This window comes from Cavia porcellus, unplaced genomic scaffold (assembly GCF_034190915.1).
Source record: "Cavia porcellus strain 051 isolate PalLab524CR breed Dunkin Hartley unplaced genomic scaffold, mCavPor4.1 scaffold_6, whole genome shotgun sequence".
Taxonomy (NCBI): Eukaryota; Metazoa; Chordata; class Mammalia; order Rodentia; family Caviidae; genus Cavia; species Cavia porcellus.
The window spans coordinates 16,348,392-16,371,949 of record NW_026947489.1 but is presented as its reverse complement, the minus strand read 5'-3'; the positions used below and the strand labels follow the sequence as shown (position 1 = coordinate 16,371,949).

Below are 23,558 nucleotides of genomic sequence, written 5' to 3'. Positions count from 1 at the left end.
GTTGTAAAGAGATGCTGGGAACTTTTGAGGCCATAGAGAAGACTCTGGAGGGGCACCCCCCCACACACAATGGCAGCTGTTGTCACTGGATGCCACATTTCCATGACACTGAGGAAGAGACAGGTGCACCTGGACTCTGCCCACGAGGCATGACTGTATGCTATTCTCCATCTCCAATTTCTAACAAAGAACATTGGCTGCAGTCAGAGAAAGGATACTCAGGCTGGTTCACACCTTTCTCGGTGAAAGCCAGCTTAGCTGAAATCACGAAGGCAAAAGATGTCTGGCAAAAATGGACTTGGCAAAGTGATAGGACTGGCGATTTGGGTGTGCTGTGGCCCTGTAAGCAGCAAAATCCTTCCTATTGCACTTCTGAGTTCCCCACATGGAGGACCTGACTCAGATGGATTCTGGATGGTGCTCAAACTGTGCCCTCATCAAGATACTTTAGCAGAAGCAAATAATGAAACTCTCAAGCATGGTCTGCCAGACTGGGTGCACTGTCCCCCAGAAAAGAAGAGTGAGGCCAGCCTTGGTGGTAGAGCAGCCCTGCCCCCAGCCTACCAGTGCTGCCCCCTGCCTGGCTCTAACCCCCAGCAGTGCAGAATGACTGCATGCCCATCTTCCAGGTGCCACCTACTTCTACCTGTAAGGACTCGGTCATCCCTGAGCTGTACTCACGGCTCAGTTACAGGACACTGGGCCATCTGGAGCAGCTACAGCTATTGCCTGTGGTGAAACACATATGACCTGACCTCAGGCGGGTGTCCTCACCTTGCTGGATCTCAGCTTCCTAATCCACAGGATGGGTTAATGAGCTCCACCTGACAGTGTTCTGAGGATTACACGCAAGTGATTACACACAAAGGTAAAAGGGTGCAGCCACTACAGAAAACAGTAAGGAAGTCCTTCAAAAAATACAGCATGGCACAAATGACCAGTTATGTAGCCATCCCACTTCCGGGTATATATCTTTTTTTTTTTTTTTTTTTTTTTTTTGTCTTTTTCCTTTTTATCGGTACCGGGGATCGAACTCACGACTGCCTGCTTTCAAGGCAGGCGCTTATGCCACTGAGCTAAACCCCCAGCCCCTCCGGGTATATATCCAAAAAGCTGGAAAGCAGAGACTCAGCTAGGTAGTTTATAACCATGCATGAAGCAGCACTATTTGCAGTAGCCAAATCACCAAGCGCACCTTGACAGATGAACGGGTAAACACAGTGTGGTCTGTACATGCAGGAGAATAGTATTCGGCCTTAAAAAAGGAAGGGAATTCTGGGGCATGCTACAGCACAGGCAAACCCGGGGACGTGATGCTAAGCAAGATAAAGCAGTCACAAGAGGACGGATGACGTACGATCCTGGGTGCTGCAGCACCTGTTGCAGTCACTCCTCAGAGACAGAAGAGGCGCATGTCAGGGGTGCAGAGGAAAGCGGTGGGTGAGGAGTTAGTGCTTAGTGAAGCAAAGTTTCAGTTCTGCAAGATGAGAGAGTTCTAGAGACCATGGTGGTGGCCATGGCTGTACAGTGTGAGTGCTCCTCACATCCCTGGAGCACACTTAAAAATATTTAACGGTTTTATGTTATGTGTATCTTGCCACAATTTTTTGAATACACATACACAAATGAAAGCAGCCAGAAGAATGCCTGGCAGGTGCTCAAGACGTGTTGATTTATTTTAAGAGCACAGTTGTGCTTTTAACAAAGCAGCATCAAAGTGAGTATTATTTAATTTAAGGAATAATATGGTGCCAAAAAGCATGGTAGGGAGAGGTGGAGGGAGATGAGAGGGGAGGACAGAAGCACGCATTACTTGGCCAGTCTGTTTGCATACGCTGGCTGGAAGTGGCCCAGACACACCACACCTGGAGATTTGGACTGCGGAAAGCACAAACACACACTGTCTCTGTGCTCGTGTGGTCAGCCTGGCCTGCCTGCCTGTCTACACTCAGGGAAAGACCTGCAATCCCAAACACTGGGCCATGGACAGCACAGAGCGATGGGGAGGAGGGAGATGGCTGCGGCTGCAGCTGCCCGGGCCCCTGCCCCTCCCAGATCCAGTTCCCGCTCTCCCTTTCTGAGTTGCCTGCAGAGAAGCCTCAAAACCAAAACTGTGTTTTGAACTCCAGGGTGGGCCCAAAAGGAGAGTCTCAAAATGCTGATCCCAAAAGCAAAATCTTGCAAGGCTGGGCAAAGCCAGGCTCCCGCTGTCTCCTTTCCTCCAGGCTCCAGCACCAAGGCACAGGTGTTGCAGCATCTGGCAGGCATCTCTAACAGACCGCGCCCCTGAAATCAGAATCACCTCCCAGGCTTATTAAATACAGGCTGCAGGGCCCCACCCTGGGGTGTTCCCGGGCCTGCGTGTTTGCCTCTTGGACAACTTCCTGGTGAGACTGATGCTGCTAGCCCTTGGGACTGCCACACTTTGAGAAGCACTGGACTAGAGTCATCTTCCTCAAAGTGTGGTCCTCAGAGCAGCAATGCCAATGTCACCTGGGAGCTTTGGTAGACATGCTGAACCTCAGGCTGTGAAGTCCAACCGTGAGTGGCTAGACCCCAGCCAAAGAGCATGTGCACTCTGCTGGTGGGGATACCTTTGTGCCCTCGCCGAAGGACAGCTTAGCCAACCCCAGACTGCATGTTGACATGGTAGTCCCCTAAGATGACAACAGTGCAAAGAAATTCTCCTCAGTGAGTACCTTTTCTGTGTTAGATGCACAGACACTTCCCCTGTGTGCTGCTGCTCGGGCTGGTGGACCAGGTGCGGCAGGCTGTGGTCTTCGGCCTCTGGGTGTAGCAGGCTACACCATCAAGCTGCCTCGTACGCTCTGTGATGTTCACACAACCAAATCACCTAGCAGCACGCTAGGCAGAACATAGCCTATAGCTAAATGACTGATACTTCGCTGTAATTATTTTTGCTGGCTTCTCCAGTGCTCCTGGCCCAGGAGGGACCCTCCCCCTTCTCACCAGGGAAAATTTGTCCATATATCTCTATTGCCCAGTGCAGACCCTTACGTGGTCCTAAATGAAAAATAAACAATGATTCCTATTAAAGCCACTTGTGGAATGCCCACACATATACCAGGAGCTCTTCATAGACTGTATCAGTTTGTATATTTATTATTTTAAAAGCCAGAAAACCCTTTTTATGGACAGGCAAACTGAGAGTCTGGTAGAAAAACTACTTCATAAACACAGAAAAAGAACCCCGAAGATTTTCAGGGTCTCGTTGTCTGTGTTGCTGAGTCAGGCCCATTCCCAACCCGCTTCCCTCTCTTTATCCTGTCACAGAGGACAGGAGCACCCTTGAGGTGAGGCCAGCAGACCACGGGCTAAATCAGTCTGTTCAGTGAGGTGAAGGCGGCTACAGAACAGCCAGAAGTGGCTTTGTCTTACCCTGAGGACGTTTCTGGGGACACCGAGAGCAAAGCTCTCCACAGCTGCATCCCTGCACCCCGCCGTGAGCCTGGCAAGGCTGCAACCATTCGCAGGGCACACGGCCACCCTTGGCAGTCGGCGTAGACTGGAATGGTTCCCCGAGTCCTGGGCTTCCTGAGCAGATCTGGGAGCCCGCCCAGTGACAGTCACATGCCCAAGACCCCCATCAGCTCTATAAAGCAGAGGAATGGAGAGGGGAGGCCTCTAGAGAAAACAGGGGGCAAGTATGGGGGAACCTTTTAAAACCCATCTGCTCTTCCCCATAAAGACAGCCTCTGGGCAGGCTGGCAGCCAAAAACCTAATTATATTTATTCTTGCTATTACCTTCTATTTGGGGCAAGGGATGTTGATACTCTATTTATATCTAATGCTATAAAGATGGCTTCAGTGATAAATCCATTTAAGTTTTTAAGTGCGTCAATTTAAAACTTAGAATTAAGTCAATGAAGTCAAGTTAGCAAAACATATGAAGGTGGACTCAGAATGAATGAAGTTTGTGAAATGAAAAGCCAGCCTCACTCCTTTGCCAGGGCCATTGTCTGTCCTAATGGTAACAAAGCTGTCCCGATGGTGACAAGCCTTTGCAGAGCTTCCATACAGGGTGAGTGAGTTCATCCTCCAGAAGGTTCCTAGTTCCAGAAACAATTTATTACCATATTTGGAAAATTGCTCAGCACACTTCAAAAAAAAGTTCAGCGAAATAATCCTGTGGGTGATTTAAATGGTGTGCACCTCGCTTCTCTGGGAGAGGGGAGAGCGTGATCCTGTCAAGAGGAGAGGTGAGTAGTCAGTTCCACAAGGACCTTCTGCCTCTGTGACACCACCAGCTCCTCCCTGCCTTCCTTTCTCCTGGAGCACTCTGCTTCTCTTGGGCATCACTTTGTCGTTGGTACCCATCCTGCCTGCTAGATTGTGCTTCCCCCAGAGCCAGGACCCCTTCAGATCTGTGTCCCATTAGCCATGCTTGTGCACCCCTTGCATAGTGAATGCTTGTGAGGAAAACCAAAAATGAGTACAAGGAAAGAAAGGGAAGGAATCAGTTTCTTGAGGAAGGCTCAGGAAGACCCATCACCTGCAGTATGGAATCATTTGCATGCTGCTTTCCATGACCAAAAGAGAGAGATCCTGTGATTGTTTGACTCAAAACCCATTGAGTTCTATGTCATTCCTAGAAAAAGCTCCTCCCCCTCCTCCCCTATTCCATAAACAAAGACCAGCTTGCCTGTGATGGGTACTCACGGTTGTCAGCATGGCTGGTTTGAGAGCTGCCTAGGAGATCGGTAAAACATATCTCTGGCTGTATCTGGGTGTGTCATGAGTGCACAACCTTGGAGACTGCCTCAGGCTCCTGCCCCTTTTCTCTTTGGTCTTCCTTGCTCAGTCAGCTTCTAGCAGCTGATGAAGTGCTAGAAGCCCTCCTCCTTTATTCTCCTCCACTGTGTTTCTGCCTTGGAATTTGTCAACTGTGGACTGAAACTTCAAGTCATGAATGACCCAAAATAGACTTTCGGGGTGGGGATATAGCTCAGTGGCATAAGCGCCTGCCTGGCAAACACAAGGTTCTGAGTTCAATTCCTGGTACTTAAAAAAAAATACTGAAGGAGAGCTTCTGGCATTCTTCAAAATAGACTTTCACCTCGAAGTGGTATGTGTCAAATGCATTGTCCCAGCAATACAAAGTGATTAATATACCACGTTTAAGTAAGTATTCTTAGCGGTCTGATTCATGGCACTATCTAGGCTGTGTACACAGAACCCAGAAGAACAGAGGGATGCAGTGAGACTTGGGAATCAGCCGAGCTGGCTCCTGGCAGACTGAGATCTCCCTGATAACAGGAGATTAATAAGGGTCCGCTGCCTCCGTGATCCTGGAGCATGGGAGAGGGTTTTTAAATCAGTGCTGGTCTGGCTGTCTTACTGGTACATAATCTCACCTTTTGAAACTCAAGCATTAGGGAGCTGAGATCAATTGAGATAAAACAGAGTAAGATGTGTTGACTTTTAGATTTTTAGTCTTCATCAGCGTCCCACTGTGTAGTGCTGTTTTTATTTTCTGTCTTAGAAATAGGTAGAGATTAGCCTTGCTCTGTCTGGATGAGGTGGCAGTATACTTTTGTTCTTATTTTATTTATTTTTTCATCTTCCACTTGATGGTTCTCCATGAGGGAAGGATCCATTTCTGTCCTGTTCATCTCTGTATACCCACCATCCAGCCCTGTGAATGGTCAATAACTATTTCTCAAATGCAGTATTTCAGCAAAACTAGCATGGACAGTGTGCCCTGAGCCAGTCTGCTGAGATAGCCCAGCTCTTCCTCATTGAGTGTGGAAACAGCAGCTTTCCAGGGCCCTCCCAGTGCCTCTTTCAGGATGACTCCCTGGCCCCTGGTCCCTGGTTTTTGGCACCTGTGATAGGGGAAGTTTTGCTATCTTCACAAAGCTGTTAGAACAAAATGCATCAGGTCCACTTTATACCAGTGCTCACAGGGTCTGTGCTTAGGCAGGTGGCTTGCAATGGCTTGCTGTAAATGCACAGATAAGTGCTCAAGGAGACAGGTCCAAGGGGGTCAGAGATCTTGTGTGACACTGAGAAATGTGTTTGCAGTTGAAAATTCAGCAGCTTGAGGTTTGATTGTGGATTTGCCTTAAGAGCAGGCACATAGCTCTCTGTACCTCAATTTCCCATCTATAAAAACCAGTCTAGATGAACCCCTTGGCCTTCTCTAACTCTGAGGCCTCAGAATCGGGCAGCCATCCCAGCACATTTCGCTATTGAGTGGAGTTTAGACTTCCCAGAAATAGCTAATCTTTTTGCTGTGTTTCTAAATTCCTCACCCTGCAAATTTAGATGAGGGCAATCATAGGTACGGGTCTATTTTCACCTACCACCTGCTCTGTATGAAAGAGAAAAAAGGTCCAGAATAAAGGAAGAGAAAGATAAACTAACATACTCAGCATCTGCTCCTTTCCAGGTGCAGCATCTGACTCTTTCACATCTCAGCAAAACCACTCAATAAATTTGCAAGATGGGGGTCGACAGCCTCGTTGCTCCCCATGATCCAGTGCCACTCAGAGAATCACTGTATTATAACAGGATTGGTTTTATGGATAAATTGTGTTCCACATACCACATTTTACAAAAACACCTGTGTGTATAACAACATATAGAATAACTTTATCAAACAGAACTCTTTGGTGATTTTGGAAGTTAGGGTTTTTTTTTTTCTACCAGGAAAAATCATTGCCAACAAATCTCTTATGTATATGGTCTCTCAGCCTAGCCCCTGACCTCTATGGTGAAGCCTGCCATGTAATGCAAGAAAAAATGACAATTTTGTATTGTGTGTCTGATGATTCACACTACACAGGAGATTGCATGTGACAGAGACACTTCCAGTGAAAGCAAGGTCAGGTTGGCACTTGAAAAGAGGGTTTATTCTGTGAGCCAGCAGAGGCCATGGGGCAGAAAAAGAACCGGGAAGTCAGCCAGCCTTTCCATTGAGCCAGCCAGTGCACAGGCTGGGAGACAAGAACCCCCTTTCCTCCCCCACGTAGGCAACTGGCTGATTTAGAGGTACACAGGCTGGGATGATAGCAACTGAAGTACAAAAACATCTTAATGCTTGTATTGGTTGATTGACTCTGCAGGCCTGGACCAGTAGTCTGAGCATCTGTTTAAGGATAACAATATGCATTATAGAAACTATGGGGGATTTCCTTTTGCCTTGATTTTGAAATTCTACATTGTTTTCAGTTTTGTTTTGTTCTCTTTTGTTTTGTTTTATTCCCTTCAAAAAAGAAACAAAGGAAAGAAAGAAAAGAGGGTTCAAAGACTTAGCTGGAAAAAGAATGGAGTTTCTGATCCAGATGGGGAGAAGAACCTGAGCCAGAGACTTAGCAATACAAGGATCTGTTCTTATGTGTAGGGCTTGGCTGGAGCCGAGCTTTGAAAGGTGGAAGAAAAGTCAGAAGATGGCTCAGAGCCAAGATATTAAGGACTAAGAACTCAGATTATCTGGGATTGTCTTTGGTCTAACTTGAGGTCCAAGGACTTATTAAGAGTCTTTGGCTGTTTTCAGGAAACCTGTGATCCCTCTGAATTACAATAAGCATTCTTCTGAGGAGAGAATCCATACATTTCAAAGCATTATTAAAGAGATCCAAGACCTATTAGGAGGAGCTGCTATGGACAATTGGGAGCTGTTTGTACACAAGGAGCAAGTATCTCAGCGGGAGCAGGGCTGGGAAGACCACCCAGATCTGGGCTGCGGTGGGATCAGTGGAAAGGCAGAAAGAGTTGGTGAGCTGTGGTTACAGGAAAGGGCTGACACCTTTGCAGTCCACGGGGACTGTCATTAACATCTGAGAAGACAGCTGAGGCTTTTGTGGTGTAGAAATCCAGAGGGACAGCTGTGCTTTAGGATCCTTGGATGAGTTTCATTTTAAACATGATGACTTAAAGGAGTTCAGTTCATCTGTGTGGAGATGAAGATCTTTAAAAATCATTGAGTCACCGATTGCTGGACCCAGCAGGGCTCTAAGAGGCCAGTGTGCCCATTCCCCTTTTATTTTATAGGTATAGCAACTAAGACCAGAGATGAGAAGTAACAGGTCCATGGTCACCTAGGTGGTAGGCAACCAGAACCAATTCATATGAGAAAAATATGTAGCAGAGATGTAAGGGCTGGAGACAGAGACCTGAAGCCACCTTTGAGGAGATCGTGGTAGAAGCTGTTCTGTTAGTGGAGATGAAACTCCTACTGTAGCAAAAATCCCAAGCAAAAAAACCCAGGCCTCTGTCTTCATTGAGAGTTGGAAGCAGAGACCAGGCAAGCAAAAGCTATAGGGAAAAATGGCCAAAGAGGTGCCAGGAGACCAGAGACCAGAGTGGGAATCAAAGAGGTGCACACGAAGGCAGGTGGATCCTTCAGGGGGATAAGGACGCACGAGGGCCATTGGGCTTGGTCCTCAGCTGATTCCTGATGACATTCACAAGGCCCGTTCCTTAGAGTAATGAGGCAAAGTAAGATTCTACAAGAAAGAGATTGGCCTTGCCACTGGCTCGTAAAGGAAGGTGAAGCAGGTGGGGTGAAGAATATTCTGCAAACAAAAATGAATTTCTAAAAATGAGAGAAAGAAATGGAGACCAGGAAAGGGGCAGAGGATCTATGAAAAACCTACAACCCTGAAGTGAAATAGGACCAATAAACAGTGGTGGGGAGGAGACAAGGTTAGATGAAGATTCAGAGGCCATGTTTTGAAGGAGGAGACCCAGGACATCACTGAGTTTTAAAGAAAGGAGCATCAGGATCCATTCGCCCATCATGGCCAGGCAAAGATCTGCCTGAGACTCTTTCCACAGTGCTCTGCGAGGACGGTGCCCTCTCCTACTCTAGGATTTGGACAAATTTCACCTCCTAATGCAGCCTGTGCCTGCCTGCTGTGAGTTCACCCTTCGCATGTTCTCTGCTTCTCCTGTGTCTCCTTCCCAGTACCACCCAAGGCAATGGATAGGAATTTACAACTCTGTCCTTTGCTGGAACCAGTGTGTGTGTGTGTGCGCGTGCGTGTGTGCGCACATGCACTTCCTGTCTCCAAATTAGACTTCAAGCACCTTCAAATTGAATGCTGGGTCTGCTTTCCCACTGTGACCCCAGAGCCCAGCTCAGAGCCCATCACGTAGTAGGCACTCAATAAATGCACGCTAATGAAAACAAAAAGGAGGATAGAGGCACACAGGAATAACTACTTACCTTTCAGCAGAGTTTTAATAAGAGAATAAAAACCAAATAAGAACAGCAGCTGTCAAACTGTGTATCCTTGTTCATTACCCTTCTCACTCTTCACAGCTTACTCATTTTGAGGAGTGAGGAAACTGCATTGCAAACTCTGCTACTAAAGGCAGCACTAGGCATCGCACCAAAGCTTGTGTTCTCTTCTGCTACGTAGCTTCTTTCATGGTATTGTGTTAAAAAGACATTTCTGTCAGGAAAACAGAGAGGCTGGATCCCTTCTCTTCACCCCCTGGTCAGCAATAGAGCTCCTGGGCTTCTTCTACCCGTGATGGCCCCAAGCTCTTTGGGATCCGAATGTGTCTGGTGAAGCCCCTCAGGTGCTGAGTGCTTTGCCACAGGATCAGATCTCCCCCACCCACTGTGCTCACATGGGGGAGTCAGCAAGTCAAGAATTCTCCTGGCCTCCAGATGATTCTAAACCCCAAAGAAAGGCAGGCTCCCCACACCCGCATCCTGCACTTACCTCATCTTCTTTCTTAAAATTTTATGCAGGAGATTGATGGTGGGACATTTGAGAAGGTGCAGAGGCTCTGAGGCAGTCCCTCCTGTGAAGCCCTCCAGGACACTGATCCATTGTCCCCAGGGCACTGTCTAGAGCCACCAGTTCTCGGCCCCTCCCTGGACCCAACAGGTTTCTCTGCCTCTGCTGTGCCCTCCAGGCCCCAGCACGCTGGCCTGGCGATCTGTGCTGATACTCAAGGCAACAGGAAAATCTAAGGCGAGGCTCCATTTGTTCTCTCTTTGTGCCTCTCACCTGTGGGTGCTTAGGCCGAAAAGCAACTTCCAGTCTCTTGCTGAAAGCTGAATTTCTGGTCTAAATCTACTGGAAACTTTCAATGCACAGGGCCAGAACCTCCCAGGAGGAGGACACAGGCATAAAGTCATAGGGGATGACCCTGCACACACACCCCTCTCCCCTGACATAGCTTCCTACCTTCTCCTTCATGCTAGCTGGTGATGCTGCTCATGTGTGCCTGGAACCAGTTGAGGGGATCCAGATATGTGGATCACCTGGCCTCATCCTCTGCTTCTGGGCTGGGTTGCTTCTCTCGGCTTCAACTTCACTCTAGTTCTGACTATCTGCACCCCATTACCCACTTTGCACCTAGTTAGCCACTTGGAGACCACCTGTCAGGGGGAGCGGGGTTCGAACCCTGCCTCTAGTAGACCCTCCTCTGTGCAGGTGCTGAGATATGATGCTTAGCATCCCTCAGAGAAATGAGAGTCATTAAAATGCTGCCCTCCCACAGATGCTGTGAGGATGGAGGAGTAAACCCACAACAAGAATTCCCCATGTGGAGGGCTTGGGCAGTGCTGAGTGTGATTATTACTCTCCTCCCCACTGTCCATACCAGCAAAGTTGTTCTCAATCTCCCATTCAGACACCTGCTTCTAGCATCAATGTGGCCCAGCCTTGAGGGTCCCCATCCTGTCTGTCATCTCCAGTGACATTTGCTGCATGAAGTCATCTTCTGAGCTCTGAGGGGCTTTTTCTCTAAGGTCTTGGGATTCTGTTCTCATGGAGGACCCTCACAGCAGAAGCCCTCCAATTTCAGCTCCTTCAAGACCCCTGACTTCCTGCAGAGCACAGGGCAAGAGAGGTGGGGAGGGATGCCAATCTGCAGACCCCTGCAGTGAGCATCCTTCCAGAGCCCATAGCCGGCTTCCTCTTCCTGCACTATCAGGTGGACCATCAGTGAGCCCAGCAAGACAGCAGCTTCACCCAGAGTCGGGAAGCACAGATCTTCCAACATTTCCCTTCCAGCACTGCTGTTTTCTGAACATTACAAGGAAAAGGACTGTGGCCTGAGTGTTGCTCCTCCTGCCAATGCTTGGTGTCATCATTGGGTATTTTGTCTCCTGTTACTGAGAAAAGACCCCCACCACGTCCTCAGGTCCTAGAACCCTGCAGTACCCAGGATGAGACAGGCTTCTGAGTCACAGACCCTCATGTAGAAGGTGACAAGGGCTGAGGTTCACTGCTCGACAGGAGAGAGCCCAGGGATCTCTACTACCTGTGGCTTCAGTGTCCAGGCAGCCAACCTTCATAAGCAGTGATATGGGAGAGTGGGATAGATTGGAGAGAAAATATCTCCACATAGACCCTCATCCCCACCACCACCACCAGCACAAAGATTACGACTGCTTCTCAACTCCTGCAGTTACTATGGTCACATGTAGCCAGATCACGTGGAAGGCAGAAGTTAAGATGTTTTGTGATGGCCAGTATTTTGAGTTTTAAATATTGGCCTCTGATCTTTAAAAGGCTTAGCATGATGTGATGCAAGCTCCCCAGGACATATTTAACCCAGCTATGACCTCAGGCTGGCTGTTTATATCCCCTAAATTCAGTAAATGAAAAAGAGAACAAGGAATGACAGACAGACAGACAGAGAGAGTTAATACTCAGAGGTACAACTTTGGGAACTGGCTGGCACATTCTAGAAACTTCCATGGCAGCAAAGTTAGAAGGGGGATGGGTAGAAAAGACCAGGTCAGAGGGGCCAGCTCAGAGATGGTTCCCTGCACCATGCTACTGAATCTGAACTTGATCTTTGAAAGCTAGAGGGACCTATGAGGGAAGCCAAAGAGTTCATAGGAGGGAGTCACACAGTGCAGTCTGCAATGCAGAAGTGGGGTCCTCCATGAGAGGGACTAGCAGATAGCCTGTGCACACAAGGTGGGAAGGCAGGAGTCACAGCAGGGATCTAGGGAGAGGGATGGCACTGGCACCTGCTGTCCCCACGTAGGACCCTCAATGAGGAGGCATGGTGAGGGGAAGTGTGGCAGGTAGACAGTGTCCTGGTTCTCAGTGGATAATCTCGAGGTGCATTTTCTGCAGGAACGCTGAGAGAAAGCAGGGTGGGAAGCAGGATATAGCAGGACACACTGAGTCTGGAGCCAGGCATGAGGCGTTCAAGGGCAAATCTAGGTGTCACTGGTTTGTTGAGGGACAGTAGAGGATGGGGTTTAGCATATGGACCATGCTAAGGCTATGCTCTGAGCAACTCCAACGTCTAGCTGTCATGGTTTAGATCAGGAATGTTCCCGAAGGTCTCATGTGTTCAGAGGTGAGCTTTTGGAAAATGACTGGATCATGGCAGGGTCTATATTCACCGGTGGATTAAACCACAGATGAACCCAGAACTGCCAGCAGATGAGGCTTGGTTGGAAGAGCTGGGCCAGTAGGGGTGTGGCCTGGAAAGTTGTACCTCCTGTCCTGCTCTCCTTTGTCTCTCTGCTGCTTGGTTGCCATGACACGAGCAGCTTTCCTTTGCAGGCCCTCCTACCATGGCCCTCCATGGCTTTGGAGCTGACTGACTGTGGACCGAATCCTTAGGGTCTCTGAGACAAGATAAACCTCTCCTCCTGTAGGTCGTGGGTATCAGGTTTTCTGCCCCGCAAGACAGTGACTAAGATACCAAGGGAAGGGCTGAGAGTAAAGGTGGAGAGAAAAGTTCAACCAAAGCCTGGAACAGGGTCACTGCAAGATGGAGGAGTCAGTCCACGGCCCACAGGATACTCAGCTTCTCACTCCGTTCATTGGACAGAGAAGAGAGAAGAGACTTAGCCTGAGCCAATACATGGGCTATATCCTCTCAGGCAGGGACAGGTCACACTGTGAGGGTCTCCGCACAAAGTTTTCTACACAGTCCTGTGGAATCTGGACATACCTTACCTGTCCAGGCCACTTTCAGACAAGATGTGCCTCTCCTGTCAAGAAGAAAAATGCAAGGATTAACCTTGGGCAGACCCTTCTGGACCAGCCCTAGCACAGCGTCTAAGAAAGCAACACCCTTCAGGAAACTCGGTTCCACTACAGTAAACCACCATTTTCACCCATGGCTTCTACTGCCTCCCTGCAGTCTGCACTGTTGAACAGCAACATCTCTGAGGACCATCAGGGGTCCAAGGGGACTATCGGGCTCCACAGAAGCAGTTGGTTTATTCTGTTCTAAAGGGCGGTGACTGTGACCTTCAACAGCATGGACATCAGTCCAGGATTTCTCAAGGTCCCACAAGACCTTGGTTTACAGGGAAGTGTGTCAGGGCTGTAAAACCAGAGCCATTGGAAAGAGAACTCACTCCTCCAACCCACCTGTCCTGCTGCCATCTGATCCTGAGGCTTCCTGAGCAGCAACCATGACAACTGCTAGAGCAGAGGGAGTTGCCATTTCCCTAGGTCTAGGCAGGGTCAGAAAGGAGACACATCAAACACCCAGAAGAAAAGCCACTTCAAAGTCTTCCCCAGCCCAGGTACCCCCTGGGAATCTTATCTTGAAAAGGCTGCAGCTGGCATTAATAGGGATGCTGTGACTGAATGTAGGTCCATCAAGAAGGGGACAAAAAGTGGAGAAGAAAGCCATGTAGGGCACGGAAGCCTTTCAAGTCCCCGCCAGGCAGGTTCAAGAGCAAAGCATTGCATGTCCGACACTTCCTGCTTCTCTTTAAAGAGCACAGATTTATCCACGCTATGCAACATGAATGAAATGAGAAGTTGGCAGGGCTGCCAACCTTTCCATTGTGGCTTTGAGGTAGTGTATTTCTTCTACAATAAAAAATGGGAAACTGACAGACAAAATGCTGTGTCTGCAACATGAAGCCCAGTGATTGTCATGACTGGGTCCTAAAAATCTGGACAGTGGAAGGTTGAATGAATTTTCATATAAAACCATTCCCAAACAATACTTTGAATGGCTGGGTCACATTTTTTGGTGTGGAGTAAGGGGAGTCTAACTGCAGTATTTTCCCTATTAGCTAGAGGTCTTGCAATGATTTGTTGAGCAGCCTTTGCGTCTCTGACTTCTCCAGTACCTCCTCCCTGGATGTTCGAAACTTAGAAGGTGCAAGTGCATTCTGCAGGTGCATGAGGTCTGGCCACATGTGGACTAGGATCTGAACCCCTGCTCTGAGCAGTTTGCCTGGTAGGTGACCATGGCCAAATCCTGTGGTCTTTTTAAGCATTGGGTGACTTATTTCTAAAAATGAAAAATAGGAAAGTGAAATGTCCTGATACAGTGTCTGGCACATAGTAGGACTCCAGCAAATCAACTCATGTTTTTTATTGGCCTTTTGCAATCTGCATATCCTTTGAGACAGCATTGAGCTCACATGACTGACAGGGATAAAAATGTCACCTAGGATATAGAGCACTATTCTAAAGGAGCAAACTTTGATGGAAAGTGGAAGCTGTTTAATTGGGGGGAAATAATATATATATATATATCAAATTTTTTACTTAGGAATTTTGTAAAATTATTGTTTGTAAGAAAAACCACAGAAAGTCATGTAGAACAAAGTCTTGCTATATGTGAATGTAGAGAAAAGTTGAAACTTTTAATTGGAGTACAGTAAGAATCACAGAGAGATGTCATGTCATTGTTAGGAGAATCTTAAAAGGTTGATGGGAGATGATTTAAAATAATAGAATTCTCAGCCAGAAGGAATCTTGAAGATGCCCGAGAACTCTACCCCATCCCTTCACTCGGGCTCATCCATCACATCTCCTCCCAATGGCGGGTTTCCTCCAGAGGGTGTAAGATTAAGCAAACATGTATTCAAAGGCTGTTGGGTGTGAGCTGGCAGCATGGCATAGTAATTAAGAGCTGGACTCTTCAGCCAGCATACCCGGCTCAATCCTGGTGTCCCTCCTCAGGAGCTATGTGACCCCAGGCAAAGTTTTTACCTGCTCTGTACCTCAGTTTCTTCTCATGTAGAATGGATAATGATTCCTCCCCCCCACCCAGCTATCATGAGGTGCAAATAAACTAATGTAATGGAACAGAGCCCAACCTAAATTAGGCCCATACCAGAAATTATTATGCAGCTAAAGAGAGCCATTGAATTCATAACAGAAGGCTCAGAAAGCAGGAAGGGGTGCATTTCAGACACAGGCGGAGGCACTGGCTTTGGATAAGAAGGTGACTGGCTGCTCTGTCTTAATGAGAGGAAGATGAGAGGGAGGCGGAGTCCTTCTATTAACGAATATTTACTGCCCCCCAGAGGCACCGTGCCTGACACTGGGGATGGCAGCAACAAGAGAGTCACACGGTTCCATCATGAAGCTGACATTCTAATGGCAGAGTCAGACAATGCATTTAATAAATGAGGGTGGTGAGGAAAAGGTTGAAGAGCTGGGAGTCCAGAAGGAGGGCGTGAGGAGAGCCACAGTGAGGGCACAGGGGACAGTAGATGATACTCAAAATGGATCATCAGGGAAGGTCTCTTTATAGAAGTGCTATTTGCACAAAGATTTGAAGGTAAAGAGCCCCTTGCGAACATCTGTGGGACAGCAGTTCAGGGAGCAGGACCAGCTAGCACAATGCCTTGGCCCTAAGTGTGCTCGGTGGATGTGAGTGGATGGGCGGTGAACACGAAGGTGGGTTACCTGCTTCCTGTCGAAGCAATAACTTTAGGAAGCTGAATCTTCTTTTCTACCAAGAGGGCCACCTTCAACTTTTTTGACTGTTCTTTTAGCAGTCCTCACTGAGCATCCTGAATATGCAGGAAAGTGTCCCCTTTACCAGTACTGAGTGGCCAATACCTGAGTATGGTCTGGGGCCATTGATGAAGCTGAGCGGATGAGGCAGCAACAGTAGCTGTGGGTCTGGAGAACCCTGTTGTAGATGTGACCAGGAAACCAAATAGAACAAGAGACCCTGGCACAGTATGGAGCAGGGGCTGCAGAACGGGTGCAAGGAGTCTAGAAACGGCTCTACAACCCCAAAAACCTCATAGAAGTCTTCTCTACCAGCTTCTCACCAGTTGCAGCCCAATCAACACCATAAGTATGTAGCACCTTTAAGACTTGGCTACTTTGCTTTCTGGGTATTTGAATGATAGGGACCTCATAATGCAGCATATTTTAAACATGTATATACTCAGACTAAAAACCATACAAAGGATCCATGAATCAAAGAGTCTGGTCTTTGAAAGGATGAGAAGGGGATCTAGGATGAGGGAGATGGGAGGAAGAGAAAGGGAGAAGGAAGTAAAAAGGATTAAGATGGGATACATATATGTGTCAATTTCCTCCACAATGAATGTCTTTACCGTGCACCATAATAATATACTAATGAAAACTGAAAAAAAAGATTGATAGATTAGAGGACGGGTTCCACATAAATTGATTGCTGCAGTTCATGCATCATGTCTAGTTTGTGCCTCTTCATTTGCTCTGAAAGTGTTCTGATTCAGATGATAAGTTAGATCGTCTCTCTTCTGGTTATAGGTGACCCATAGTTTCATGATGAGAAGAATAAGCACTGTGGAAATTCTTGGCATCCAAGTAACTTGCTTACTTGCATTTTGATGTGCAGATGCCTATAAGTACTGATATACAGATGCTAGGAAAATTAGCTGGAACATAATCAAAGCCCTAGGTTCTTGGAGATGTTTTCTGAAGTTGAGCAAAGGGGAGAGCCAGGAGTGAGCTGGTACCTTTCTACACACCAGTGAAAGCTGATTAACAAGCAAAAGTTTGCTGAAATCAAAGCAAAGGGGAAAATTAAATCAAGCTACTACTTAAAGCAAAAGAGGAAGAAGGTGGCAAGCAAAGTACAGTGCAGTCAATAAGGAAAGAGCAGGAGCTGACAGAAAGACAGCCTGAACCTGCTGATTTACCACCACAACACCACCAAACCCAGAGCCAGAGAGGTCAACTGTCATGGAGACCCCACTGGCAAGGTCTCCAGGGCTACTATGCTCAACAGTACCTCAGTATCTGTCTTAGTTACTTTTCTGATTGCTGAGACAATATACCTGACACCTAAGGTTAAAAGAGGAAAGATTTATTTAGCTCACAGTTTGTGGAGGTTTCAGTCCATCATTAGATGGTTTCAAGGTAGGATGGCACATGGAAGAGGGGCAATAGTTCATGAAAAACAGCAAAAGCAGAGAGACAGAGAGAGAGAGAGAGAGAGAGAGAGAGAGAGAGAGAGAGAGAGAGAGAGAGAGAGAGAGAGAGAGAGAACAAGCGTCTTTCTGTCCCCTTACATTATATGTAGCCTACCCATCCTAGGGTGGGTGTAGTACTTATACCCCTAACCCCAGCATTGGGTCATGAATCAATCACAAACTCTACATTCAACCACCTCTGAAAAAACCCACCCCTCATGACTGTATGAGTCTTTGGGGTGACATCTAGACACAAAACATAACAGTATTTATGATGACCAAAGCTTTTGGCACAAGGATGAGATGTTCTGTGTAGGAAAGGCATCCCAAATGCTATTGAACAGATTGGTAACCTGTTAGGCTTGACCAGATGGGCAAGCAAGTATGTGTGGGGAACAGGAGGAGAGAGACAGGTAGTTGTCACATATAGTACAGAGAACAAGTCTAAACTTGGTGCGAGCACCACAATAAAAATATTGCTTGCTCCCTATAAAACGGAAGCTATTCCATAGGGTGCTGAGTTCCCATTCTGACTCCTGGCTGGCAGTCTAGAAGTGGCTGACCTGTTCCAGCTTTCAGTGTGACCAATGGTGGTTTTTACCATGGGAATGAGCTGTTCTTCCTGTTAGAGCTGGGACTTCAGGAAATCCATGCTCAGCTATATGAAGTCCTCAAGAGGAAATATGGCAAAGATGACTCCTGTGTCATCTTGCTTCTCACATCCTAGAAAAGGAATCAGAAATGGTTCTCAGGTCAAATCTACCCAGCTGCCTACTATCATCTGGCTCTCCAACTAAGAATGGGGGAAAAAATCAAAGTGTAGCATTACTGTAGAATAATTTACAACATGTGATGCACTTTCTAAATCTTTGCATTTTTTACCTCATTTGATTTTTCCAGCAACCTTGTGCAATCCATGCTGTTCTCATTCTATACATGAGAAAAAAAATGGATGCTTCCAGATAGGTTAGGTAATATTTTAAGATCAGACAGCTAATGATTAGTTCAGCTAGAATTCAGATCCAGACAACTTTCTCAGAGCTTGCTCTCTTAACCTACTTCCTCATATGCAAAGTTCTCCATCACTATAAGTGTAGAGGAGAAATTCCAAAGGAGAGATTTGGGTGATGCATGCTAGTGAGTTCACAGGAGGGAAGATCACATAGCTCAGAGAGTCAAGGAAAAGCTTAGTAAGAATATGGGGCCACCTTTACATCATTATGACAAGAATACTAATTTTGAACCCTAATTAAGCAAACTCTTATTAACAAAAAAGGAGTTACATTCTTCTCATTATAGACCTAATGAAATTTTTAAGTACCAAAAAATTGTTCTGAATTATTATATTCTAATTTCATCAATAATACATCTGTGGAAATTTTTCTCTCTTGTTACTTAAGGATGTGCGTAATAGCTTCAAGTTTTCCTCTTTGTTCATAAAGCTAAAATACTTGCTGCCTGAGGAAAAGGGAGCTGAGTAGCATCCTCGAGGATGCAGAACCTTAGAGGTACCATGCAGTGTGGTTGAAAGAGCTATTAAGGTAATGAATGACTCCAGGTCACAAGGTTTGGGGAGTATGATTTCGAACTTCACGTCTCCTGATGACCCCAACGATTACATCACCATAGTTGGCAGACAGATGCAAGTTATTCATCAAGGACTTCCAAGTGGTGACTGTAGAAGATGCATTGGACCAGATGCCTTAGGAGGCTTGGGACAAAGTCTCCACTGTCATGTGCAGGTGACAGGTGATGATCTCACTGTGATCAACCCAAAATACACAGCAAAGATTAAAGGTAAAGACTCATACCACTGTCTCCTGCTTACAGTGGGCAATGAAATGACCACTGCCAGCTTCATGATATATGCTGGACCTATCATGCTAAGCTCCTCGCTCCTCTGAGCAAGCATAGCCAGTTTCTCCAAGGGAGGAGGAGATGAGCAGAGGAGCTCAATTCGCTAACAGCAAACTCAGAAATCTGCCGCTCATGTAAGGTCTCTATAGGGAGTCCCTGAGCTTTCATGTGCTGGCCAGTTCATGGACCCTCTGCTGTTCAGATCATACTTATCCAGGTATGGACACTTAACACTGGGAGCAGAGGACCATTCTCCCCACCAAGGAACAACTCTGAGATATTGGCCTCCTAAAACCACCTCCTCAAGTGCCAGGCTCCCAGTGCACCCTGGCACACAGATGACTGACACTAAATGAGAGCTGGATGTAAAGAAACAAATATAGTGTGGTCCCAATCGTGTAAAATATCCAGAGTAGGCCAATACACAAAGATAAAGATAGTGGAATCAAGGTTACAGGGAGCGGGCTGGGGGGGCCGGGGGCATAGTGAGTACAGTTTCTATTTGGTTGATAAAACAGTTCTGGAAATGGGTGGTGGTGACGATTACACAACAATGTGAATGTATTTATTCACTGTGAACTCTACACTTAAAATGGTTAAGATGGAAATGTTTATGTGTATTTGCCGTGATAAAAAAATGAAAAGAAAACTCCTTAAAATAAAACTTCTGACCCTCCTGGAAGCCCTAGATTTGTTCATGTGACTCACCTCCAAACCACCACCTTCCTCCAACCTGTGTTCATGGCACACTGTGCTTACAGAGTGTCCCTAGGGTGTCGCTGGGCAGGCGCTCCAGTGATGTTTATGCACAGAATAAAAAAGAGCTTTCAATATCTTCCCAAATATGTGAAGGGAAAGCCATCTCCAAATTCATGAATTGTGCTTTCATTTAATCTTCTGCTCTCAAGACTAATCAACTGTTTGAGTCCAGACTCTTAATTAAAGTTGTCAGCTCCTGAAAGTTCATTTTCTGAGCTTGAATCTCCAGTGAGAAGCTGCAGATGTGAGAAATTCTAACCAGCTAGGCATTGGTATGACCTTGCCTATAAAAGATTGGGCTTGGTGTATATGCATCAGAATAACCCATTATATCCCACAATTGCATATGTTTATGGCTTGTCAATTAAAAATAATAGCAAGCCAGAGGTGGTGGTACCTACCTACAGTGCTAGCTACTCAGGAGGCCACGCAGAAGGATCACAAGTTTGAGGCCAGCATAGGCAAAGCAGCAAGACTCTTATCTCAAAACAAAATTATATTTTAAAAATAGAACTGGGTGTGTAGTTTAGCGCTCCCTGGGTTGAATCCCCAGTCCTGAAAAAAAATACTAATAAAAATTTTAAGAACTGGGCTGAATGAAGAGACTAAATACAAATGCAGTTCTGAGATTTGTTAATTGCTTTTCACCAAAATAGATTCAACTGTGCGTGGTTTTGTCATGTTTTGTTAACAAGCCATCTTTATTTATTGCCTTAGTGTATTATATGCACTCGAGTAGGAGGAAATAGCCTGTCCCTAGTGGGAAATAAATTGATGTTCTAGAATGTAGATCTTTAAAGTGGTCAAACTCTGTCATCCCTGTGGCTAAGAATCTTGTAGAGGGGTCAGATGGACAGTTGTTATTACTAATATTAGGCCTTGTTTTATAGATTGCTTTATAGCATGCCAAGTTTAGTTTGCCCATATTTTTTCACATTTGGATGATCTAAGCATCTATAATTCTATGATTTCAGCACTTTGTGAATTACCTTTAGCAAAATTTTCTCACCAAATCACCTTCTTCTGTCACTCAACCAAGCAGGGGCCAGATGTCAAAGCTCCAGAATACAGAAGATAAAGTACATGGTTAATCTCACCCTCCAGGGGCTCACATTGCAGGAGATCGAGAAACCAAGGAACTGGAGCTGGACCCAAGCTCAAGCCTTGGGCTTTCAGCTATAAGAAGAGTGTAGATTGTATAAAGGACAAGATTTCTATAAAGCCCCTCACCTGTGGTTCCAAGAAACGGTGAAATCCAAGAGGAAGGTAGCAAATATTGTAGCAGAACTGAGAGCTCTTGGACGAGAAGAAAAAGGTGGCAGAGGATTGAAAATCAGGATGATTCTAAAGAAGCCCCAGGCACTGGGTTTGGGAATTGGCACAGTAGGGTTACACAGATAAGTAGGCTGCCGATGGGTGAGTAGGAAGTGGATGGTTTCTCTTCTGAGAGGCACCAGACAGAAAAGAATTAGAGAAGAGGTTCTGGACCAGAGGCACTTCTCCCCTACCCCAGGGAGCACTGGCAATGTTTGAACACAGTTTTGGTTGTCACATCTTGGAGGTAGGAGGGAGTCCTGCTGGTGTGCCGTGGATAGAAGTCAGAGATGCTGCCAATACCCTAGGCGCACTGAGAGCTCCCACCTCTAAGCTCACCAGCAAGGAAATATTCAGTCCATATTTAATAGTGCCGAGGCTGGAAGCCTCAGAAGAAGCAATGGTTAGGAAAAAATATGGAGATTTGCAGTGTCCCCCCCCCCCCCCGCACCAGCAGCAACACACACACACACACACAAATCAGTAGGACCTGATGCTCCCTAAGACCTGGCATTAGCTGGGAAGAAAGGACAGCGTTAGTGGTCTTCTCTCAACATGGCTGTCAGCGGGGAGAAAAGGAGAGGAAACACTGACCTGAGGATACCAAGTTTCAATCAGGCAGGATGAATACTTTCGGGAGATCTATTGTACAGCATGGTGGCTGTTGTTAATCATACTGGGTTGTATACTTGGAAATTGCTGTAAATCTTCATTGTTCTCATCACACAAAAAGACAAGTATGGATATGTTAATTAGATTAGCTCAGCCATCTCCCAGTGTATTTGTGTACCACAGCATCACGTTGTACATCATAAATACAGTTGGTCCCGAGTATTTGTGGATGGCTAACTACAGGACACACACGCCACACGAAGACACCAAGATTTACAGATGCTGAAGTCCCTTGTATAAAATAGTAATCATCTCACTTTTAATAACTAATACAACACAAATGCTATTAAATGATTGTTGTGTTGTTCAGGGAATAAAAGTGTGTGCATATTCAGTGCTAATGCAATTTTTAAAAAATATTTTTGATCCCAAGTTGATTATGTATCTGAAGCTCACAAATGCAGAGTATATACAATTTCTATTTGACTGTTATACCCCAGTGAAGTGGGTGGGGAGTTGAGGATGCAGAAAGAGAATTCATCTTTGTACTGTCTGTTAAACTGTCTTCTGTCAGGGTAGGAGCCACATATGTCAGCTTTGCCAGTGACCCCAAATATATTAGAAATAAATTTTTGTTGAATGAATGAGTTTTAAAAATTAAATTAGACTGTGCTATCCCCACCTGGATCCCTTATAGATTTGATGAAACACACTAAACTGGTTTTTTGAGGTTTGCTTTTTGAATAAGCAGAGTTTTAGATTTTGATGAAGTCATACCTGTCTATATTCTCTACGATTTCTTCTTCCTACCTTTCAGAATTTAAAAAATCCCTCAAATGCACTCTGCAGTCCTTATCGTAGATCTGATAAATAGGCTCTTCCCTTTTTAAAACCAATTTCTTTCGGTTTGCAGCCTTTAAATATTTACCTGTGTAATCCAGTCTTTCCCAGAGGGTGGTGCAATGATAATATAAGATTTTTTAGGAATTCCATGGATAAATATTTTTGTATTAATGATTTGATGAGTTATTTTAAATGAATATGTAACCATAACATCAAAACTGTATTTTCCAGATGATGTTGTTTAAAATAAGAACAAGTTGATGAGTCCATTTTAAAACTTAAGTGGTTTTGGATAATATGGAAAATGTGATTAGGGATTGAGTATTACTGAAGTTTAGGAAATTACTGGTTAAATCGACTTAAAGTTTACTTTGCTGTCTATAGTAGGATACTCACCAGATTTCCTCCCATCACACCACTAGATTGGTAACCAGGATCTCAAAATCATTTATTACATTTCTCTTTGATAATGATTTTTTAAAGTCATCAATTCTTATCTGCAGGATTTCCAAAAGATCCTTTTTTGTCTCATTCACCTTTCATCAGTCTTGAGTTATTACAGTGCTTTTAATTAGTATGCTGGACTTAATAGCTGGCCCAGTGGCCTTCTCTTCCTACAGGGAGGGCTGATTTTGAGGGCTGGGTCTAGGTAGGGCTAAGAAAGAACCGTGACATGTGCGAAGCAGTACGCACTGCTGATTTCTTGGAGTGCAGTGGGGTACAGTTATAGGACTGCAACTGGTGGGAAGTCCTGAGACTCCAAGTGGGCAGCACAAGAGCTCTGCCTCCCAGAGGGAAATGGAGAAGGACAAGATAAATAAATACAGTTTAAGTTACAATGAGAACTATGATACTCTCTGCCACAACTAGACTTGCAGGGGGAACATTTGGAGGGATATTTGGGGTGAGACACGAGTAAATCCTGATGATTTGTGATTATCATCTGCCTTAAATTAGGAGAAAACTGCCTAATGACAAAACATTGGAAAAACATCTCAGTTTATTAGGACGAGATATGTGTATATAACATATATACACACC

General features: G+C 45.8%; 1 protein-coding gene and 1 non-coding gene across 2 annotated transcripts in view; both read left to right on the top strand.

Annotated features, from left to right (window-relative positions):
- St8sia2 (ST8 alpha-N-acetyl-neuraminide alpha-2,8-sialyltransferase 2) overlaps positions 1 to 23,558 on the top strand; it is a 63,175-nt gene that overhangs the window by 8,484 nt on the left and 31,133 nt on the right. The gene's annotated exons all lie outside the window — the stretch shown is intronic.
- Positions 13,657 to 13,793, top strand: LOC111758516 (small nucleolar RNA U109). Its single transcript, XR_002792699.1, has one exon. It is a non-coding gene; the product is annotated as a small nucleolar RNA U109 (small nucleolar RNA).